The following is a 17,655-nucleotide window of genomic DNA, read 5'->3' on the forward strand; positions in this document are numbered from 1 at the left end:
AGGTTGTTTCTACCTACTTGCTCTAAATAAGGATTTTTATGCTGAAAGGTCCATATTTCCTCTGGGACATGGCTCGCTATGTGGAACGCTTATGCTTTTAATATGTGATTTGCAAACACTGTGTTTTCTATTTTGCTCGCTTCTCCTGCTCCCGTCCTCCCTCAACCCTTCTCTCACCTCTTTTTTTTCTACTGGCTGTTTGTCCGCATCTTTCTCTCTCTCCTCTCTCTCTCCTCTCTCTCTCTCTCTCTCCTGTTTCTTGTTTCTGTATTCTCTCCTTCCTACTTGCTTTCCTTCCATCCATCCCTCTGTTGCGGTGGGAGTGTGGGAGAAATACATTTACTCATACAGCCAAAACACATTAAATGCATTATTCTATGTCACTGGGGACAACTCTCGCCTTTATTGCCAACTTAATGTTACACGCAGCCTTTTTATTTCATTAGGAAGCCCAGTTTAGCACATAGTCATGGCAGGTCCCTGGGCTGCACACAAGACCCATTTCATCACTAATACACTGAGCAACAGTTGTTTAAAATGCTCGAGAGAAAAGGCAGATTTCTGGCTCCCAGCCACTGAAGAACAGACCGATAATTTTGTTAGAGTTTAGTTTTGTGAATCCATGGACAGTAACATTCATATGAAATGTAATTACAATGTTATTGAATAAATAGCTATGTTTTATAGTATAGTGTTGGCTTTAGTGTACCAGCCAGCCCATGCACTGATGACTCTGGTTTTCCCACTATAGGATGCAACTTTCACACCTCAACTAGGAGCTAGATTTACAGGTTTTCTCACTGTGCTTGTGTTTAACATAGAAAAGTAGAGGAGAAGGATTCATGCACACCAACATCACACAGCACCAACTATACTGCTATCATAACATTATCTGTAAGGTGCCACTTGAAAACACAATGGTTTTTTTTATAAATGTATTTTAAAAGTCATGAATCTCAACAGGTGATTTGACCCCAGCTTCAGCACAGTGAACTAAGTCTAAAACATTCTTAATAATAGGTATGTTATTGAAAAAATGTTTTACATAGGAAACAATGAATCTTCTCTTTCTTTTCCCTAAAATTTACAGTGATTTTCCAGCGAGGTAAACTTTTGGTAGGATTGCAGCGGCAGGAGCAAACCACCTAAATTTAACTGACTGTTGTTCAAGCAGATGGCAAAGGACTGATTGAAAAACGTCAACAATATATTGGCCAGCTCTTACAGAAATGCAGCTGTCCCCATCTATTAGCTAAATGGCTTAATTTCCACTTCTGCACTTCCAGTACTCGACTTTACTAATGACTTCCCTCAACAGACGCACAGCATTCAGACACCCAGGGTTACACTTGTCTTACCCGTAAATAGATTCACCTTCAGAACTTCAATCAACATTATTTTGTCAATTTTTCTATAATTTCCAGACCTGAGGCGTATTGATTTTGATGAAGAATGTCTTGTTTCAAACAATCGAAAATGCAAAAAAAACAATAGCCTCAAAAGTTCAGCGTATTGATACAACTCAAAGATAAACATGCACACCTTGGAAGTAAAAATAAGAAAACTTGCATGCTGGAGTAATATGCTTACTTACAAATGCTTTCCCAGTCACTTCCATCTGAACCATCTAAAAGAGACAGTTTGGGAAGGTGCACAGAAAATAGTAACATCATTAGCATAGCGTTGCCATCAGCAGAAGTGAGGCAGCCATGTGAAATCCTCTGTGTTGGGAGGAATATCAAGAGTCTCCTGTAATAATGTGCTGTAGCCCAAAATAAATTAAACTCAGTAATTTGTTGGTGAATGCTTTGTGGCAGTGAGGTTAGGGCATGGTTTTTGTGCCTATGAGGAACACACACACACACACACAAACACACACACACACACACATGCACACATGTGCACACACGTACAAGCTCTGTACAAATGCATGAGTAGAAACTATAGGCCTGTGGTACTTTCCTGTCAGATAGAACCTTTTCACTATTTGGTGATTCAAACAGTGGAGCTCATCTGATGCATCAATATTTAAAACACACACATACACCGAGAGAATTGCAAAGCAGGAGGATTAACTGCAGGGGGGGTTGTTGTCTCGGCCTGGAGTAAAACCCCTCATATTTGGAGAAATGAGAATGAGAGTCTGGGGAAATTACAAGTGGATTTGCAGTTCTAGAAGTCAGCACCAGGATCGTGGCACTGCTGTGATGTGTCTGACTTTCTAATTTGCTGGTTTGTGTTTAATAACAAGGTAAGAAAAGTTCACATAGAACAGAACTTCACAGAAGAGGAAGAAACGCAGCTACAGATAGACCAGATCGTCCATCTGCATACCCACCACACCAGCAGTATCTGCCCACACGCTTCCTTTCACACCTTTATTGTTGTTGCCCACATGTGGTGTGGATGGAAGGAGTCCTGGGTGTTTTCAGATAGTAGGTGACTGGGTCAGGAGGAAGAGAAAAGAGCAAGAGGCAGCTGGAGGTCAAGCGACAGCTGAATGTGAATGTGGGAGGTGAAGTGAACGGAGGAGAAAGGAAATGAGCGAGTAAGGCTGAGCGGTAAATAGAGAGGAAGAGAGAGTTAGGCGGTGAAAAAGAAACGTAAGAGAGACAGAGAGGTTATGAATGTGCAGCGCCGCAGCGGAGCGGGACAGAGACAGATGAAGTGACAGAGGAAACGAAGAGGGTGAGAGAAGATAGAAAATGAGTATGAGGAGATGATTGAGTGAGGAGAAGAAGGGTAAAGAGCGGGGTGGCAGAATGAAGGAGAGGGTGGATTTGCTGACAACAAATGTGGGCAGCGGATAAAGAGAGTGAGGGGGAAGGGATCCGTGTGTTTGCATGTTTCCACTGTGATCATGTGATTTTTAGTCAAACCATCCCAATCATCTGAACTCGTTAAAGAAGCATTAACGCATCAGGTAGAAGTTTTAAAATGTGCTTGTTCACTGATTTGCATTGCAGCTCGAAATACAGACTTTTCTGCCTGAAGATCATCTCAGTGAACTTATTCAGAAATAGGTGTTATCATATCCTACAACATGCACTGTGATAAACTTTCAGAATTTGATGAAAGTGACACAAAGCTGGATTGTGTTGCATTTTCCAATTTCAAAATTCAATGTTTTATGAATAGTTACCATTAATTCTGCGTTGTTGAAGTTTCAGACTCAAACTCAATCGTTGAGAATTTGAGTTCTGAAAGTTTCGGACTCAAAACACCAAAATTTCTTAAAGTGACGTGTTTCTTTGCATGTATGTGAATGGGCACCTGCCTGTTTAGTTGGATTGAGTTTGTTTTCAAAAAAAGGATAAGCATTAACAGTATACAGAGAAATATAAACAGGGGAGATTATAAAAGTCAAGGCTGTGTTTCATAATGCAAAACCGGAAAACAAGTGGTGACTGCAGAGAGGAGCTCAGGAAGAAGAGGAGGAGGACAAGAATGAAATGGCCTAGAAAGTGGAGGGTTGCTTTAATCACAGGAAGCAGCTGAGTAATTGTGTATGTCACTGATACAGATCGGGCCCTTGGTCGGGGCGATGCATCAGGATGTTCTTGCAGCAACTAGAGAGGCTCTAATCAGACGGTCTTTTGTAGATGAAAAGCCGGTGGGTAAAGCTAACAATCTCGGATGTGCATGATGATATGGAATAACAGGGGAGGAGCTGATGAGAGTAGCGCCGCTCATTGACTTGGCATCGACTCCAAGGCTCCGGATCATTTTCATTTGTTTCACTCCCCCGGAGGCAGATGTAGGAACCGCACAAATCCAGAATGACATTATGCCATCATCCACAAACTCTGAGCTGATACGAGAGTTTGCTTCTCTGCGTATCAACACACTGAAGCATGTGTGACTCCAGGGTTAGAACTGCTCTAATGTCAGCTCCTGATGAGTGTGTCATTTCTCCCTCACTCTGATTACTCTGGCTTTAACCATCGCTGCCTTGATCGTCTTAATCTGTTCGCCGTCTCCCCCAGTAAACAGAGCTAAACCACTCTGATTTGCCGGAGCTGTGCACAATCTGAGACTTTATCAAAATCTGAATTGTTTGAAAATGTGCCTAGCTTGCACGCAGTGTGGAGTTAATGGTGTGCAGAATAGGGTGGAGGACTGAAAGAGGATCCCATGGTAAACCTGAATGTGTTGATTTAGAAGCTCAGGGGTGTTCCGCTTGACAATTAACCTCATCCACACTTTGGCCAAAGTTAGTGTGTTGTATTGTCATTAGTTGAATTGCTATGGCAACATCTTCCATCGTGGAAAGCTATGTGTGGTGCAGTGCTCGTTTCAGTTTCCAGGATCTGAAAAAGATATGAAATCCATCCATCCATTGTTTTCCACTTATTCGGGATCTGGTCGTCCAGGCTTCCCTCAACCAGGCCACAGTTTCCAACTCTTCCTTGGGGATCCCTGGTTGTCCAGATGGGATATGTAATCCCATTGGTGACTTCTACCACAGGGTCTCCTCCCAGTTAGGCAAGCCTGGTAAACCTCCAATGGAAGGCACTCAGGAGGCTTCCACCCCAAACCACCTCAACTGTCCTCTTTGGATGTGAAGGAGCAGTGGTCAGTCATTGTATGGCCGATGGATGTGTGCTGTGTGCAGTGATAATATTTATCATTACATATACAAAAAAATATACACAAAATGTAAGGAATGGTTGAACATAGAATGAAAAAATAATAGAATACAAACATGGTAAATCCACTGGGATGATATACTGTTAACATGCCATTTGTTCCAGGTCTATACTGAAGGGCGTTTCTTCATACGGCACTTAGGACGTTTTGACAACTGAAAGTCTGAACCAAGTCTTTGTTGCATCAGTTGTCGGTTAGTTTTGGTTTCACATAACAATTTAGGGAGAGTGTGTCTACCTATATTTGACATTGATTGGTTTAGAGACGGATCTGAGGTCGAACCTGAGCCCCCCCCCCCCCCCCCCCCCCATTTTGGAGAGACCAGTGAGGCTTCCATGTCTTTTTTTTCCTCTTCTTCTTTTGTTAAATACTTCCTCAACTTCCTACATTGGTCCGAACTATCACATAAAGTTTTTCTCCCCGCTGCAAACACCTTTTCCAAAGAAACCTTTCACACCTGTTATTTTGGTCTAGACCTACCTGAAAAATCTGAAGATCTGAACCAACAAAGTGAGAGTGAAAGCCCTTAGACAGTAAACTGTAAAGGCCCTATTGTCCTCTGCTTTAATTGTGGGTCTTTTAACAGCATTTTTACTTCAGTGACCTGACAAGAGAATCAGAATATATAACAAAGCCAAACCTTGAACTCCTAATAAATAGTGGAGTCAATGTAATGCAGCCCGGACAGGATACATAATATAAGAGTCTGAGGCTCCTTTCACATATTATTGATTTTCTGGATGAATGTCTCATTTCCTAACATCAGAAACCAACTAGGCCAGGGGTGGTGATAAATATGTAGTAATACTGTCACTCTCCCTCCTGTCTGCAGTTTAACTTGTCTGATATACAAACTTTTGTTAATGGAGCTGCACATTTTGTGGCAGTGTAGTAAATCCTGTTGTTCTGAGTAATTGTACAATAATTTTCCCTTATTGGATGACGACCGCTGCAGAGGAAAATGGATTCAATGATGTTGCTGCATCTGACAAATCCTGCCCAATAAAACTTTTATCGCCGTCCCCATTTATTACCATTTGTCATACTTTTGTTTATGAGCACTGGCACCACAAATGTGTTTAAATTAGAGCTTCTATTTTTCTCCATGTACAATAACTCTGAGCCAAAAAGATTAAATCCTCTGTTATATGAGTCATGCTTGTTTTCCTCTTGAGGCTTATTTCTATTTTACTATGATGTCTGTGGAAAGCGAACGAGCGGAATACTAAAACATATATGGGGCTCTCTCGTCCTCACCCTTTTCCTTTTGTCTTTTTTATTCTTTCATGCTGGTGACAGGCCAAAGGCATCATGTATCCGGGTTGTCCACTAAATTCATATGTATGGCTGCCATGTTTTTTACTCTGCTGGCACCGACTTTAATATGCAGCGGTGGTTATGGATTAAATGTGGCGTTTTGAGATCCCGGGCTTCTCAGCCACCGTACCCTTCCCTGGCAGCCCTCTCTCAGCATCTCGCCATGGTCTAACTGACGGTGGCAAATCGGCCCCGCACTTAATTACTCGGCCGGGAAAATCACAACGATGTTTGTTGGGCACGGCGTCATAAAGCTGTGAGTCCGTGCCCTGAGACCAAAGTGCTACGCCAAAGAAACACTAATAACAACAACAGCCATACAAATTGGCCAAGTAGAATAACCGGGGGGCTCGCAAGGAACCAGCAGGGGTGGGGTAAGGGGGAAGGTGACTTTCCAGGGAATAATCAATAGTGTTCTCCGCCACACTGTGCTGCTGTGCTAAGCAATGGCTACTATTGTAGATCTGCCTGAGATGACTGGGTGTGTGTGTGTGTGTGTGTGTCTGTGTGTCAATAGCTTAGATTGAGCCGTGATCCTTACTCCATTATGGGTTAATAGGAAAAAGTAAGAACTGATTAAAAAATGCAGAATATATCATTTTATAGAACAAGATCCTTTTTTTCCTTGACACGCAGTCATGAGCATGTGTATCTTGGGGTTCTTCTGTCTGATAATGATTAAGGACGTGCGTGTGTGTGTGTGTGTGTGCGTGTGTGTGTGTGTGTGTGTGTGTGTGTGTGTGTGTGTGTGTGTGTGTGTGTGTGTGTGTGAGTGTGTGTGTGTGTGAGTGTGAGACCACAGTTAGGCCAGTGGCTCTGGCCTTGCGGAGGGAGCGGTCGTAAATAGAGCCTCGATGCTCGCTGGCTTATTAACAGCTGATTTATCTGCCGCTCTGTAAGGAATGCTCGCCCTTGGCACCCGAGCCCAGAGATCGGCCCCGGGGGGCCCCAATTACTCGGTGCCACGTGCGCATGTGACGCTGTGTCACAGCAATATTTTGTGTCATCGTCTCACGGATGCTGTGTGTGTGTGTACGTGCCTTATATTGCTGTATACATCAATGCAGCTGTTCAGTACCAGGGTCATCTTCATCATCACTCTCCCTCTCCTTCTCGTACACACACTCTTTATGCCTCCTGTGGAGGGAGACACAGGGCCGAACAATGGGACGGGATAAATTTATTCGACAGCTCTCTGCCTCTGCAGTGATTTATCAGAGTATTTATCCTGGTGATGAGCCTTTATCTTTTCCCTTTTCTCCTCTTTCTGCGTCTCCCCCCTCCCCTCCCTCATTTCCTCTCCCACAATACTTTTAAATTGAGGCCATGTGTATGTTTGAAGTGTGATTGTTCATCATCTAAAGAACTGACATCACAAGCCATTATGCTTTTACTGTGTCGGGACAGATGAGTGACACTGATTTACTGCATTAAGGCTGAAGTTTAAAGGCCTTATCTCATTTATCCATAATGTTTGGCTCTCCTCTTGTGGGCATTTCAAAGATAAGATTCCTTTATAATCCTACTAGTAAAATGTCATTTTGATCAAATGTGTGTTTTTTCCATTTTGTTATCTCTCCCTGTCTGATCTCTGTGTCTTATGAGGGGGGAGTTCAGCAATAGTTCACACATTTTGCACTGAATGTGAGAATCTGCTGCATCTTTTGTATCATCATCCAGTCGTAAGTTTAACGTCAATACGTTTGACATTATAGATCGTAAGTGTCGTCATGTCTGAAAAGAAATGAGTTACAGCTCCCGATAAAGCTTTTTGTGCAGGAAATAAAGGTGAGAGGTGATAAGGTGGTATTGCCATATTCATGCAGAGCTCGGCAATATTTCAACAGGGTTGTTGAAAGGTTCTGCACATCTGTTCCCAATCATCTGCTGTTGTATATTCTAAGATACTGAACAGTAAAAGTTTTAACTAACTGGTAGAATAGGCATGATTTATGTGGCAGATCTACGAATTGAAAATTGTGTTTTTGCTCTTTAATGTGATTCAGTGGTTGTTTGCCCTTCGAAATGCAACAGAAATGGTTTTCACTGAAATTAACTTGCATCTTTAAATGTTTTATATCTCTTAAATCTTTGCAACCTAAGATTAAGTTTGACTAAATAATTTCATATAACTAACCATATGATTTCTAAACTAAAAATATGTCTGAACACTCCATAAGTTATTTGAACAATGTACATTTTTCAGTTTTGTGTGGACCCTTTAACCCATTTTTCTTTGCTCCTCTCCCATATAATGACGTTATCACAAGCTCTACAACTTGATGAAGTGGAAAACAGTTCCAAATTCTCAAACTATTATGGATTTTATTTTAGATTGAATTTTGACTGGCACCACCAGATGTTACACCGCCTGTAACATAACGTAATGATATAATCTGGGACAAAGAGATTGAATGTTCTAACTATTTTACATTTATTTTAGATTGCTTTAAAGTGGATCATACAAACAACAATCATCAGCCAGTTTGGGGCTTTCCAGAGGGTCAACACTGTTTACTGTCTATTTCTCACAGCAATTATGACTCAGTTGTATCTGAATACTTTGCACTTAAATACAATTTTTGAAACTAAACCGATCATATGAACCTATTTCAGACTCTGTGTAAGCATCATTCCTTGCACCTTGTTTCCAAACACTGGACTCCATATAGAGTGTGCAGTACAGTGCCTGCGATGATTGGTGAAGTGAGGTGCAAGATGAAAGACTCACATTACTTCATGAAAGTGTTACCTGAGGGAAAATGAGTGCATCAACACTTTGCAGTGTAAAAGACCTTGGCAGGTGATTGCCGCACTGAAAGAAAGTGTTATTTTCGTAAAGTTTTACCCAAAACTTTATTTTCCTGCAAATCCCATGTGAGGTTGTTTTATCACTGCAACATGAAATACATTTTCTGATAATTGGAGAACGGAAGATTGATTAAAACATAACCTGTGTCTTTGTGATGAAAGCCAAATCACGTCATACTAATTATTTTCTACTGTGAAATATCGTTCCAAAGCAGAAACAATTACTTCACAACCTTCTCTCTTTCTCTCTCACAGCAGTGCATGTGTTCATCTGTTTTTGGTGTTAATTTTGACTTTTGGGAAATGTCGAAGGTGGAAATTGAATCTCTTTGCCTCCTTCACTAAATTCTGAACCGGATGATGGAGAACTCAGCTCCGATCACTGATGGATACACAGTAATTTAATTTTTCGGAATTTAGACATGAAAATGATAATATTAGGATTAGTATCTTAGTTAGTGTTTGCTCAGTTAATCAGTGCTTATGTTAGCTGAGAGTGACATTTAGAGCATTTCTGTTTTTGCAATTTTAATTTGCAGTTTTTAGTCAATATGAGTTTTTCTAAAATGTTATCATGTAGAGACATTTTGTTTGACAATCAATATGATGCCGATAATTCCCTGCTTGCTTAAATGTTCTGATTGATTATCTGTACCACTGACCTTACAAATATTCACTGTCCTGAACCCTGAGAGAAACTGTCTTTTCTGATGCTAAATGGTCAAGTAACATAGAAAGGCACTCAGTGCAGCACGACAAAAAACAGAAAAATGGCCTATCTCGCAAAGTTAAAGAAAGTGAAAAAAATTATTCCTGGACTTGCCCCATGATCTTGTTCGGTGGCTTCTCCTTGCGTGATGTTTCTTCTTCTTTAGTTGTATAATGAATATTCACCCATAGATTCTTGGACAACATATAAACATGTATCTGACCACAACCCCTAAAGGCTACTTAAAATGCAGCTCGTACTTCACCACTCAGCTCTGCCTAATAAACAGTAGAGGCTGTCTTTGTTTTCCTCCATTGGATCTGGATCAATCTTCTCATCACTGTGGTTGCTCTAAGCTGAAAGATTGGCCTGCTGTTGAGGTTGGAGTTGTTCCGTGTAGACCCACTCTAACACCAGCTCTGTGGTCTTTTCCAGCCCTATCCAAGCCAATCTGAGTGACCTCAACTCCCAGGGGTGACACTCGCTCTTTCTCTCCCCCCCCATCACTGGTGGTGAATACCAAGCACATCTGAGCTGTGGCTGTATCACTGGTGGTGGCTGCTGTTGCTTTGTTCTCGTGTGTCGTCTTGCCGTGGAGAACAAAGGGGATTTTGTTTCCATTGTATTGGACCCTGTTTGTACAGTACGGGCGGCCGAATTGTCTGCTTTTTGAAGTGATGATTAAAAGACTAATCATGCAACAACAGAGGGCTGTGTTGTCAGATGAAAGAGGGAGGGATTTGACTTAAAGGTTCTGTGTGTCTCCATGTGTGTGTTTGTATTGTTGTGTATTTGTACATGAGCTGTATTCACCTTTAATTTATACTATTAATACTTTGGCAGTATCATCAACTATGTAGTTCTTCTGACATATCTGTAACGTTTGAACATAGCCTGTGTGCATGTATACACACATAATGCATCTGAAATGAATTCTCCTGTAGTGTTTGTCTATTTAAATGTTTCATTAGAACACATTGATGTTCATGTCAAAGTCAACTCACTGCCATTCGTTTATATACACCACCGCACATTATACACAAAGTATATGCCAAAACTTTTCCTTGTTGTGTGTTTGTGTGAGACTGTAATTTTGTTCTGTGTGTGCATAATGCTGTGTTCTATTCTGGAACTCACACTGCTGACTTTTAACAGCATGAAGTCCTCAGAGAGAGAGGACACACACACACACACACACACACACACACACACACACACACACACACACACACACACACACACAGACTTTATTCATCTCTCTTCAGGGCTCATTATTAATCCACACATGGAAGCTGGTCTCTTCATGAACCTGTCAATTTGAGATTCAAAGTTCCTTTGGTTTATTTGTGTGTTTCCTTTTTAAATTAAAAAAGAACCTATATGTGTTGTATTGTGCATCCGGTTTTTTGAGTTCCGATGACGTGTAGAGTGCTCGCGGTGTCACCTCACAGCAAGAATGTTCCGGGTTTGAATCCCGGTTCATTTTCAGCCCAATGTTAAATGGGACTGGCTCCAGCATCACTCTTCAGAAAGGGCCCTTAAACAATGAGCCATGTAGATAATTGATGGATGGATGAAGTGAAGACTGCTGATGTAAAATTGCCTCAGCTTTTGGTGCCGTTTATTAGCTAGAAAATGTTGTTGGATCTTGCCAGACCAAATGTTACATCTTCTTTCTGTCTGTTACCTGAAAGCAAAAAATTATGCGCGTCCTAGTTGCACGTTGGCCTTTTACAAAAGCTTAAGGAGGTAAACTCGCAGTTTTGTCGGCGCCACTTGAATAATGCTGTATTTGTGAAAAATTAGCATGATTGAGTGCACTTGTCAGGAGAGATTGTTCTATGAGTTAGGAGAGTGGAGTGCTGCGTTTGCAAATGTGCAAATATACACCAGACACACAAACACATGCAGACACACACCTCTAGCGAGCGCACAACAGAACAAGGGGATGTGTGAAAACCCTCCACCTGAAAATGGAGTGATAATGCTGAGGTACGACAGAGACACACACTTTCCCACGCACACGTACACACACATAATAAGACATAATGACTATAGCTCCATCAAACTGGCTCGGACTGTGGAGTAGTGACCCAAATGGGTTGAGATTGCAGCATCATCGGTAATTATCATTTGAAGCCTTGTGATGTATGGCTCCTATAAACAGACTATAGGGGAACTTTTTTACAGTGGATCACAGAACTATGTAAACATCTGCAATCTGAGACAAAATACTGTGTATTAAATACTGTATTTATCATCATGAGACATTGCCTTAGGGAACTAGCGTGATATTTCTCAGCTAGTTTCCGTTTTTAGTCCCAGTCCTGAATTTAAACAGTTATCTAATAATGTTATCCTAGTCATATATCTGCACATGGCCAAGTTGGCTGTGTGGGTACGATTTCCTGTCCGAACTGCTTCACTGACTGATTGACCCTCCTCAGCTTCAATTGCCAGAATCAAGCCCAGCGTGTTCAAGGATACTGCTGAGCTGCAGATCAGTTAGAAAGACTCAGAAGTCATTAAAGTCTGTCTTTAATAGTCTGTGAGGAAACTTCAAGATATCAAGAATACTAGAGAATTTGGTGTATCTGTGACGGCCGAAGCTCTTCTGCTTCAGGAGGCTGGGGATCCTGGGTAATATCCACTGTACAGTTGTGTTTCAGTTCAGTAAGTGGGACCGTGAAGTCAGAGCTCCTGTCAAGACAGTCTACACACATACCAGGCAGACGTGAACACCTCAAACATCTGAAAGTCAGCACCTTATCATCCTCAATTCAAATCCAGTGTGTTGAAGCACAGACCCAAATGGCATAAAACACATCCCTCTCATAATAATTTTCTTTCACTGAGCACTGTATCAATTCTGGAAAAATTTAAAGCTAAATAGAGTGTGTGGCACAAACAGAACAAAGCCCGGTGATGTTTCAATAAACCTCCCCGTGGCAGATGTTGAAGAGTCGGAGATGAAAAGGGGAAAACACAGAACAAAGGGCTCAGTTGTCGATCTTAGTCAGTTTGGTTTGTGGAGAAAATATATAAGCGACTCTCCCACACACATTTTTCCTTCTGTGTTTATTTCTATCTTGACACCTTGTGCCTGACTAATTTTAACGTTATTGACTCGTTGGAGGCTGCTGATGGCATGATGTCTGAATATATTTCTCTGATAGTCATTGAGAAGTCACATCTATTAGATCTTTTGTGTGTGTGTGCCGACGTTAAATGCCCATCAATTAGGCTCATTCACACCTCACTGTGTGTGTGTGTTTGTGTGTGTGTGTACTGCCACAGATGGATGACACACATAACTCACACACACACACTCAGCTGGCAGTAAATCCCCACAGACTGCACAGTTCCGTTACCAGAAGGTTTTCTCTGTCAAAGTGTCCTTGAGTAAGACAGTTGAGCTCTCGGCCTGGTCGCTCATCTTATAAGTCCGATAATAACCTCTGCAATATGAATAAAATATTACTTGAGGAATTCTTGTGGCACAGAGACCCCATGAAAACAAGGAGATGTGTGTCAGACTTTTGTCAATTAATTTATACTCCTCCTCGAGTTCCTCTGGGAGACACAGCAGTTTTTTCTTCATCTGCGTTTTTACGCCGGTCGCACGCTTCGCTTTCAAGCACAAGAGTTTATGATTAGAAAAGCATCACAACCATAATTAGTTATCACGAAACACACAGCTACACAAAACTGTTGATTTGGGTGCCTGTAACACTCAGACTTTATAATTATTAAGTATAAACTTCAATCAAAATCTGTCATGAATAACTATGGTTCAATCTTTTGTGTTTATGTCACATCCTGTGACTGTAGGAAGTCAGTGTAACAATCCACCAGAATGCACAGTGACTGATGACTGCAATCACTGTTCACTCCTATATTTCTTTATATGTGTCTTTAGCATGTTTTTTTGTCATCGTCTCAAACCAATCCCTTTTTTTTTTTTCTACGATTACCAAGAGAGACAGAGGGATGTGCTGAGGGGGATGATGTTGGTGAGAAGAGAGAGAGGGCGAGTAAATGACAGAGGGCGAGTGACGCTCCCTTGAGTGTTCAGAGCCCAGAGAGAAACAAAGTAGAAAGACTAGGTGATGGTTCGCCATTGACTTTTTAAAATAAATGCATTGTATTGTGGTATTTAATGTTCATTACTTATATTTGTTTACTATAAAGGACAACCATGTTATTTTTGAAAATCAGCTACATCATCAGCTTATACAGCTCACCAGCCCTCTCATCACCTTTTCATGCTTTATGTTGTGTAAGCACCAGATTTTATTGACACATGTTTGAAACCATATTATGACAAACTATGACTCCAATGTGCAACATGGCAACGTTTGTATCCAGGACATTTTGGATTCATTTTTGGACAGCGGGAGGAAGTGGAGACCCAGCGTCCATCTTTATGTAGAATTGAGACAATGAGAATTTTGAAGGCCAAAGTTGAAGTTATTTAATGAGAAAAATAACAGTATCTATTATTTATCAAAACTGCTTTATCAGTGCAGGAAATTAAGCTAACACCAGCAGAGTAAGTAATGACAAGCCTCACTCTTGAAAACACACACAAACACACACACACACACACACACACACACACACACACACACACACACACAGAGACAGACCCAAACATTATCAGTTTCTTTCATCCTGTTATTGTTATGACTGTATATATTACCACTGCAACAAGCAAATGTCCCCAAGGGAATCATTAAAGTTTCATCTTATAAGAGGCAGATTTTGGAGGAGGTGAGTTGGTTCGGGAGGTGATACAATGAGAAAAGAGAGAGAGACAGAGAGAGGGAGGGAGTGTGATTTGGACTCAGTGGAGCGTAGCGGCCCATGTTGTCATTGACAGGAAGTGAAGGGTACATGCCTTCCTCAAACCAGCTTATCCCGCTGACCTCATGGGGGGGACAGTGTGTGGATGGTTTTGTGTACGTATATGTGTTGCACACAAAGAGGGAGGAAGGGGGCCCGGCTTCGTAGACTGTCTCTCCCTGCAGGCCTGGAATGAATGATGCTCCCAGTGGTGTGGTTTCACCCCAGTGAGCACACACCCGCTGCGCTAAAGGCAAAGCTGTGGGACTGGGTGTGTGCATTTTGAGGTTGTGTGTTTGTGTGTGTGTGTGTGTGTGTGTGCTCTGATTTTCATTTTGTTATTCATGCAATGAAGCTGATTTCTGAAACTAATGAGCCCTTCCCCACGAATCTTCTGAATATGAATAATTACTGTAGTTTAAAGAAACTCATACGTCAGAATTTGGGTGAAACTTGTTTAAAGGTCACATTTTCATCCAGACTTTGTTTATTCTTCATCAATGATACAGTTAAAGTAACAAAACCAACCAAAACTCATCCATAATATCTGAATTGGCTGGAAATGACTGTTCAAGATGAAATATTTAATAAAAAAGATAAGAATTAGAATAATAATGGTAATAATATTATCTGTCTACAATGTATTTAACATTTTTCAACATATCAGGTCTTAACCTGCCACGGCTGAAATACTGCAGGTCTCTTTAACAGTAGAAAAGCAGCAACCAGCATCAAAACAGGCCAAGCAAACAACCCAGTCCAAACAGGCAGTTTCCGAATGCACTCAGAATACCAATGTGTCAAACTGTATGAAAAGAGAAGGTACTTCACAAACTTCACTCCAAAAAGAGGCAGGATGAGGGACTTGGATGAAGAACTCTTTGGATGAGGCAGGAGCAGTATAGGACTCTTTAGCCGAGGTTGGGATGATTTGGATGCAGGTCACGTGGCCCGGCATTGTAATTGAGTTTCTCACACCACAGTGTCACCTCCTGGAGATTATTGGAAGTAATAATCAATTCCTGTGAGCTCAAATTGAAGAGGGGTGGAGCAGCCGGAGGTGAGCGCAAACACACTCTGGCGCCGGTGCAGCAGCAGAGGTGAGCGGAGTGAGTAACTGGGGGTGTTAATAGAAGACGTGTATAGTCAGTGCTGGAGCTCAGCGAGCACACAGAGACAAACACTATAACGTGAAGCTGCACCTTGACTTTGTCACACGGGATTACAAAGTTAGCTCTTGTTATATTTTAATGGGACAACTGGGGTACTTGCAAATTGGACTATAATTTATTGTCTGTTGTGGTATGTGTTATAACTAGCGTCTAGAAATAACGTATTTTTCCAAATACGGCCACAGAGAATCATTTGTTGTTAGATGCCTTTGGGCTAAGAGATTGAGGTTGTGGTACCATACAACCAATTCAGGTTGAGGCTCTAAAAAACAACTTGGTTAAGTTCAGGGGAAAATCATGCTCTGCCGTCATGGTTGTACTAAGAAATCAGATTTAAGGTTGTAGAAGTGCCAAGGATAAAAAGGCACAGCATTGATTATTGATCTCACATGGGAAACAAACACCTGACATTGACTGTCACATGTGCAACCTCTTTACTCGCAGTCATAATCACCTCAGCCTCAAGAGGCTTCCTAATATTCAAGGAGGACAGTTAGGTAATGTGCACATATTACACTCTTCATGTCTCATTAAAATGGAACTCTGCATTTCGCTGAAAAATCGTCTTGTCTGAGTGGATAAATGGAAAATACTGAACGCAAACAAAGAGTCAATACATTGGGTAATTTTCTCAAAAAATTTTCATTTCTTTGCAGGCTTCTCGCATGGTCTGAGGCCCCCATTATCAAAACCAAATATTGCAGCAGGCAGTCATTGTGAGATTATTAAACAGTATGAGTTTACTGCCAGAGAAACACATGCACAGTTAATGCAAACATTACAGGTCAGAATCTCATTGTCCTTATACTGTTCCACTGCACAGATGTAGGACAAGGACAGAGTCAATAGGACACACAGTTGGTTACGGGCTGATGCAACGTGCTGAACAATGCAAAAAGGAAGATTCAAAGAATGCAGGATACAAACATTTGCATCTGCTGCAGGGAACAGGGTGTTAGATGTAGGAGCATTGTCAAGTCGCAGTGTTTTATATCAACCGACCTTAGCACATTCAATATATATATATAGATTTGAGTTATTGTATTTTTTTCGTGAACGGCACCGGTGTGTATTGACTAATTACATTCTCTCCTCTCGTGTGGTCTCCCCGGCTCGAAGGCAAATCAAACCTCTGCTGTTACCTGTGAATATTTGGGGATTTAGCTGCGATATTGTGCCTTGAAGATTACAGCTTTCTTCTCTGGATGTTTAAATATGAGAGTTAAAGCCTAGCTTATTGATGTGGGAGTTGTGGGCTGGGGTTTGGGTATGTGTGTGTGTGTGTGTGTGTGTGTGTGTGTGTGTGTGTGTGTGTGTGTGTGTGTGTGTGTGTGTGTGTGTGTGTGTGTGTGTGTGTGTGTGTGTGTGTGTGTGTGTGTGTGTGTGTGTGTGCGTGTTTGTGTGTGGCTTCTCTTATATTTCACCTCATCCCATCCCTTTGTGCGTCAGCAAGGTGTTGCAGCGCCAGGATGCAGCCTTGCATCATATTCATAAGTATATTGATGTACATGTCATTATTGTACACCATGTACATACAACAAAACTGAAAGCATAGTGCGCACACAGACACACAAACAGACACACACACACACATACTTGTCTCTATAGTTGTGAGGACACTCTTTGACATAATGCGTTCCCTAGTTCCTTATACAGCAAAATCTGTAGTGTTGTTTTTTCAGTGTTAATATTTTTGAGTTGGTGGGTGTTGATTTTAGAGTTGTTTTACCACAACTAGTGTTAAAAAAGCTCTGCAAGCGTTGTCAATCAAGCGAGTTAAATGTTAACACCTGTGACTGAGTTAGCTTCACTTCAGGTGGAGTTGATCATAAAATATGGGAGGAGCTTCACCACAAATCTCTGCACCCAATGAACCATAACAAAATCCCTCGGCTCTCTTTATCAAGACAGGTGTGAGACTGACCCTCGGTCTCATTTTAGTGTCAAAAATACACTTTAATGAGTCATAAAATAACACTATGTATGTTAAAAATTAACTCTCATAGTGAAATGAAATAACATGATTTTAGTGTTAAAAATACCCTTAAATGAGTCATAAATAAATAACACTATGTATGTTAAAAATTAACACTCACAGTGAAAGGGAATAACACAATTTAGAGTTAAAGATGAACTTATGTGGTGTCATAA

General features: G+C 41.2%; 1 protein-coding gene across 1 annotated transcript in view; it reads left to right on the plus strand.

The window, feature by feature from the left end:
- The window catches only part of LOC133021413 (ephrin type-A receptor 6-like), a 140,626-nt gene that overhangs the window by 78,291 nt on the left and 44,680 nt on the right, over positions 1 to 17,655 (plus strand). The gene's annotated exons all lie outside the window — the stretch shown is intronic.

This window comes from Limanda limanda, chromosome 16, assembly GCF_963576545.1.
Source record: "Limanda limanda chromosome 16, fLimLim1.1, whole genome shotgun sequence".
In the NCBI taxonomy this organism is placed as follows: domain Eukaryota; kingdom Metazoa; phylum Chordata; class Actinopteri; order Pleuronectiformes; family Pleuronectidae; genus Limanda; species Limanda limanda.